Genomic DNA, 7,338 nt, shown 5'->3' with positions numbered 1-7,338 from the left:
TTAACTAAGGAATTGAAAGATCTCCAGAACAAAAATTACAGTACTGTGAAAAAGAAAATCAAAGAGGAGAGTACACCAGAAAATGGAAAGATATCCCATGTTCCTGCATATTCAAATCCAATACAAAGTAGTAATAATTATATAGCTAATATACAGATTTAACACAATCCCAATCAAAATACCAATAGCATTCTTCACCAACTGGAGAAATCAATCCTGGAATTGCTGTGGAAGCAGAAAAGTCCCAGAATACCAGAATCAATCTTCGGTAAAAATAGCAAAGCAGGAAGCAGCAAAACCTCAGACTTGAAGTTACAGTACAAAGCTATAGTGATAAAACCAGCATGGTAAAAGCAGCATAGCACAAAAATAGACACAAGGATCAATGCAACAGAATAGAGAATGCAGATACATTTCCAAGCACATTCAATCATTTGAAGTTTTTAAAATAAATCCAATGTTGTGTCCAATCATACACTGCCCAATCCATGTGAAAATTCATACTGGAGTATTACATAGTTATTTTCCTATTGCCAATAAACTCTTATTAAACTTCCATTTATCTCCAGAAGGAAAGAAAAACTAATCCTTTCATGCATTATTATATGCATTAAACTTACTCGTGTTGAAAATAGTTCTTTTAAACTACTGGCTTCTAATGCCAATGCCCACAACATCTGTTGTCTACGTAAGACTCTATTTTATTTTGGCTATATGTCATAGTGTCCCATTTCACTGCATATCTCATACTTCTGTGTATAATTTTGTATTTTTAATTCCAAGACTGTGCAAGCCTTTTTTCACCTCCAGTGGTGTGAATGGGGGCTGAACATTCAGCATCTTCATAGTATGGAGCTCAGCTCCAGCTCTGCCTCAACTTCACTTATGTTCTTGTGCCTGTGATTACCTCCATGCAAACCACCTCTGTGACTTTACTATTCCATTTTTAAATTTGTATTAAAATTCACATGGAAATTTGACTCAAGCTTGAAAACTGAAGCTAAGAAGTTGGGAATTGTTGAACACAAAATCTACAGACAGTAATTCCTGGTAACCAAGTTCCCAATGTGAGAACAGACAGGAGAAGAGTGTGCCTGTCACACTTCATAGGAAGAGGAGCATCAGAGCCACTGCCGACTCTGGGGAGGAGCCAGGAATCTCTCATAACAGAGGAGTTTGCCATGGGTTTTGGACTAATCTGAATTTAGGATCAAAAGAGAGAACATGGCGATGTGACTCAATGTGATACTTGATGTGACCACTCAGATCCCTCAGTCAAATGTGTCAAGAGAACTTTGAGGAAGCTTTGAGCACAGCTGTCCCCAGATGGCTGTTATCCAGGAGAGAGGAAAGTACAATATAGAGAGAAGTGAAGTGTTCCACAGAGGACTCTGTAGTTCTGTCCTCCCCAGATGGATCTTGTCACCTTCCTACAGATGCTAAAATGACAGGTCTGCAGAGAGATGAGCTAATAACTTCCTTTTCTTAAGGCTGTGCAGGGTTTTCTTGGGAGCACCAGATACCCAACATGTCCCCCTGGGTAAGTGCCTCTCTGTCCACAGACGCAGTGTCAGTGGGTGAGCAGAGTCCAAGGCAGGCCATGGAAAGAGGCCAGTGGGCTTTGCCTGAGGTTTCTGTAGACTCAGTTTCTGTAGCTGTTAGCTTTTAATTTGTGGCTCATAAAATATTTTTCATAAGAAGTACTAAATTAACTTCAGGCATGTGTTTATTTCTCTGAACTAATGGTTTACCTGCTATATCATTTCTCAAGGAAGATATTGTCATTTTAGTCTGCAGCTTTCATATTTGTACTTACACCCCTTGTGAAAGATGTAAATTTTCCCTTTGGCTTTTCATTATACTGGCTCAGTTTCTCTTCTCGCATCTGTATAAACTGATTAAAAGATTTGAGTACAGTTTTATGTAGTGTGCAATGAGGTCTTTGTTTAAAGCATTGGCTCTGAAAAAGAATTTATCCTCCTTCCTACAAAATATGAGTAAGCATTTTCTCACAGACAGCTTTCTTGACCCAGTGTTCATTTCACAGACTTCACATAAATGGTGTCAGCACTTAGGCGTGTGCTCTACCTGTTAGGAAATTGCATATCAGATAATAATGAATGTTGGACTCCAATTCCATGAAAAGTACAACAAATTGAATATGATGGAGATTTTCCCTGTGTTTCTAGTTAAGGTCTTAGAATATAATGTACCAGAATTTATTGAGAGGAAAAATATGTCTCATGCATATTTCTCTACTTTTCCTCATTTAAAAAATATTTCTCCTGCTTTCATTCAGAGTGGATATGCCAGAACATCATTCAATAGAGGAAAGATTTAGAATGAAATATTTTTATCTGTTCTGATCTCTGTATGTGTGTGCGTGCGTGTGTGTGTGTGTGTGTGTTACACACGCCCCACACTGGTCGAGTATTTTTACCAGCAGATAAATGTTAACTATTCTCCTTTCTTGTTAAGCTAATTCAAAGATATGAAGACAAATGGATCTGAAAGCCATTTTGCAAACCACAAGACTTTCAGTCTTTCTTTCTTGGGTGATGAGAGACCCTCACCCAAGGCTATGAGTGAGGGATGCTAGCTTCATATTTGTGATGAGATGTCTCTGAAATTTTTCTGCTTTTTCTTATGTTACTTTGGAATAGTAATTAGCTCCTCCTGATTTTTATAAAAATAGACATAAACACATTAATTCTATAAATAGCTATGGATAAAAGAGCATTAAAATGTGTATATTAGCATCTTTTAAATTCACAAAAAAAGGTAATGGTACTGCACTTTTTAAAAGTACACAGCTGCCACCCATGTACTAAAATGGTCCTCAGGTTTTCTCTTCCTTCTCCTAGAGCCATGCACCTCACCAGAGCTGTGCCATGAGCTGGGACCATCTCTCTGGCTCATGATGCTTTTGCATTCCTTCTTGTGCCTGCTCTTTTACTCTTTCATTTTTATGGACTTCTGGCTTAAATTCTGCCAACATTATAGCATGTAGATCAATATTCCTGCAAAACTAACCCACTCCATGCTCATGGAGAATCTCAGCTCACAGGACCTTTTTCCATTTCACCTTAAATTACAGACAAGGCAATATTGGTGGCCACGATGTTGAAAGTGACCCCTAAAGTACAAGAATGACAGCCAAGTTATGTTTTCTCAAGCAATTAAGGAACCTGGCTAAGTGTTGGACATAAATTTTATTATTACACATCATCCTCTGTAATATGAAAATTATGTTCGTTTTGCTGGTAAAAAAATCAAGTACATAGCCCCTTTGCTCACTGTAATTTGTCCAACTTGAAGGCCATAAGTGCCCACATTTTCTGGGAGTCTGCTGAGGCCCCTCCCTCTCACTGTACTCCAGGCTCTGCTAACTTTTGGGTGGGTTGCATTGACCTGAGCTTTCTACACTGGTTTCCAAACCCCTGATGACACCACGTACCACAGGATTGTCCCTGGCCTCAGTAATTGCAAGGTAACACTGTGTCTGTGGTAAATCCTTCCATGATCAGAGTATTAACTAGGTTTAGAACTGTGTTGCATTTCTCAGAGTGTATCCCAGCTTTCTCTGTGACTTATAAGAGCTCCCAATGGTTATTGCCTCACAATGAGCACAGAAGTTTCTCTGTGACATTTCTTACTACATTTACATTTCATTTTCTATAAACTCCCCTTTTGGCCTATCTTTTCTTTTTCTTGATGAGGCCTTCAAAATGTGACCTATTTTAGACTTTGTTCTATGTTACTTTCCTATTGAGATTTATTTATTCATTTATTTTTTTTCAACCTGGCTAAATTCTGGACATAAATCCTATCACTACCCATCATTCCATCCTCTGTGATAGGCAGATTCCACCAAGGGCAGCTTGTTTTCTCCAGTGTGAGAAATGAGACCCTTGAGTTTGCTGATTTCGGCGAGTTAAGTGTTGTCTAAGCACTGTCACTCCTACAAACTGTCTTTGGGGAGTCTTTTAGCTCATCCTGTGGATGGAAGGGGCTGCTGTCCTGTCCGCCATTCCCCTAAGCTGGGCTGAGCCTGGCAGGTGTGAGCTGGATGAGCAATGGGTAGGAGGGGACACACCCCTAGGCCATTTCTGTTAGCCTGTTTTCAGGTGTCACATTCTCCAGAATGTATGTTTTAGTAAAATATTAGTAAAAAAGTAGTTTTATACCTTTCTGTATATCATCTACAGACAAGTACAGGACAAAATATCTAGTGTGTGTTTCACTAAAATAGTTGTGCGTGGTCCACAAAATTTGGAGCTGGCTGGATGATTGGCCCTATGTTCTGTCATCTTGCTGATGCTCCATACAAATTAGTAACATAAGTGGGTGCTCATGAATGCAGCACTTTCCTGGATCAAGCACTTAACTCTAGAGAAAGATCACTCTTCTGCTCTATAGAAGCTTTGCAAGTTTCAGTTAAGGACATTGTCTCTGATTTTGAAAACTAAAAAGTGAGAGAAAATCAAGGACATATTTTCCATACTATGTGACAGTTTCCTTATTTCTGTGGGAAATCAGAAATAAAAGCTCCAATCTAGCCACCACTGGGAAGCGCTGGGACAGGGAGAACAATGGTGCATCCATGAAGGCATGAGGTAAATCTGAGTTCTGAATGTGGGAGGGAAACATGAGGAGGAATCCACATCTTCTGCAAAGACAGAGTGTTGACCAAGATGATTATGATGGTGATACTTGTGATAAAAGAATTTTCTTCCTTTTATCATCAGACAATTATCTTCCTCTATCTAGGTGAATAAAAAGAAAAATTTCCAGTCTTTCAGACATAAGAAACACAGTTTTCTTTGAAGTCACCATTGGGATCATAGCCAACACTGCCCTGCTTCTGTTCCACATCCTCGCATTTCTTCTCAAGCACAGGCCCAAGCTCCTTGACCTGGCTACTGGTCAGTTGGCCCTAATCCACTTGGTGATGCTGGTAACTGTGGGCTTCATAGCTGCAGACACTTTTGGTTTCCAGGGTTGGGGAAGTGACCTCATGTGTCAATCAGTTATCTATGTGTACAGGTTGATGAGGGCCCTCTCCATCTGTACCACCTGCCTGCTGGTGTCCTCCAGGCCATCACCCTCAGCCCCAGGAACTCTTGTTTGGCAAAGTTCAAACAAAAATCCTCACATCACTACCCATGTTTCCTTGTGTTTTTATGGATCTTAAATGTACTCCTGAATGGTCTTTTCTTAGTCTCCATTGGTGCCAACCCCAGTGTGACCTCACACAGTCTTGTGTTTGTCACTGAGTCCTGCTCTCAGTGGCCCATTAGTTACTTGTTCAGGTACATATTTTTCACATTGGTGAGCATTCAGGATATCTCCTTTATAGGGTTGATGGCTCTGTCAAGTGGATACATGGTGACTCTCTTATGTAGGCATAAGAGGCAGTTTCATCATGTTCACAGCACCAGCCTTCCTCCAACATCAGCCCCAGAAGAAAGGGCCACCTGGACCATTCTGCTGCTCATGAGTTTCTTTATGCTCATATACTTTTTGGACTGTGTCACCTTCTTCGCCTCTGGAATATTGTGGACCAATGGCCCAATTCATCATTGTGTCCATATGTTTGTGGGCAATGGCTATGCCACAATCTGTCCTTTGCTCTTAATGAGCACGGAAAAATGAATGATCAAGTGGTTCACATCCAGGTGGAAAAGAAAATCAATATTCAGTGATGGTAATTTCCCTTCAGATATGCAAATTCTTTGAATTTGTTTTGGATCAGTGAAACATATATAGTTATGATTTTTCTGTAAAACATTTACTTTCTTGCATTAAGTGACAAGTTCATAACAGATAATTTAATACTATAACTCAAAGAAACAGAGGCCTCTGTTTTAATCTTATTCAAAACAACTGGAGCTCTTATCCAATGTCAAGTGCTAAAGGACTGCATGTACATCACTAATTTTGTTGGGAAAGACTGGGACCAAGAAGAAGCAGGAAGAAGGCATTACAGAGCAAATGCAGAACGAAAATGTAGAGGACCACTCTGATATTTATCAAGTTATATGTTTTTCTTTTATACTGTTAATGTTACATCAGGCTTACTTCAGAAAAGCTAATAAAAAATCAAATTGAGAAGGATAAGAACATAAATGTTGGATAAACATGCTAATGGCTTTAATAAATAAGTTAATGTCATGTGCATTATATATAATGTATGTACACAGAATATAACATTTTATGAAATAATACTTTAACATTGGTTATGTACTTACAAGTTTAGAATATTTTCCACAAATTTTAAAGTCAAAATATTGTGGCAATAATTCATTAGACATAATTTAATGATACCAGCAAAGTACAACAAGGTGGTAGTGATAAAGGAGATGAAATATGAAAATATTATATCTCCCAACCTCTGAGATATCTGATATGCTGAGTTCATGTTCTCTAAAAATTGAAGAATGAATTCTAGGTACCATGGAGATTAAGAGTAGGAAATATTTATTGAAAGGATAGCTCCTGAGAGACAGGGGAACACCCAAATGGGTAGACAGGAACCGCACTTTACAGGGAAATTTTATAGAGAAAAAGCCACATGGGTACAAGGTGGGTTACAGCTATGATCAACCAATAAGATTACAAGTATAGTCACTTAGGCAATAGGAACCTAAAGGGGAAACAAGTCACATAACAAGGGTGAATGGAAAGAACGAAGACATTTTCTATGAAAGGTTTGATTACTCACCAGGATGACTGCTGTCCATCTAGACTTTATTAGTCCCAGTGTTTGTCTTTTGAGGAAGTATGCAGGCCTGATTATTTCATCTTTATCTTGAGGCTTGGTCTCCAACAGATGTGTCTCCTGCCATGGTTGTGATGAGTTCTACCTTTGTCCTACTCTCTCAAGGGCCTAGCCCTATCTGACTGACTATGCTATTTCTACCTGACTTTAGCTATCTATAATATTCCCCAGTCTGAAGAGGTACCCTGAACTGCAATGAGGGAGCAAGGGATGATAACTGTTCTGACTACTTCACATTGAAGGGGTGGTAGTTGTAATTGGCAGTCAGAGATAGTCTCCAGAGGTTCTATCTAAAGGCTTTCCATAGATGTCAGACATTCTTATCATGGCTAGGTGTATATCTTTAAGTCTGGAGGAAACAAGGACAAAGAAACAGTTAAGTATATGTAGGCTACACAATATGATCAATAAGACTATTATGAATATAACCAATAAATGTTTTCACTAGTAAGAGCCAATAATAGCCTTGAACAAACAGGCTAAGGAAAAGATCCAGGAAATCTCAGAATCTGACATGGCCTTAGCCTGTCATTTAATATCTTGAACAGACATCCAGA

The 7,338-nt window shown here is 39.0% G+C and overlaps 1 pseudogene; it reads left to right on the top strand.

The window, feature by feature from the left end:
• Positions 1-4,648: 4,648 nt before the first annotated feature.
• LOC101710514 (vomeronasal type-1 receptor 90-like) lies at positions 4,649-5,655 on the top strand (annotated as a pseudogene).
• Positions 5,656-7,338: the final 1,683 nt, after the last annotated feature.

This window comes from Heterocephalus glaber, unplaced genomic scaffold (assembly GCF_053883595.1).
Source record: "Heterocephalus glaber isolate CG9 unplaced genomic scaffold, H.glaber_assembly_v1.0 deba00000768, whole genome shotgun sequence".
NCBI classification, from domain to species: Eukaryota; Metazoa; Chordata; class Mammalia; order Rodentia; family Bathyergidae; genus Heterocephalus; species Heterocephalus glaber.
The sequence above is the reverse complement of the archived record's forward strand: the minus strand, read 5'-3'. Positions and strand labels throughout refer to the sequence as shown.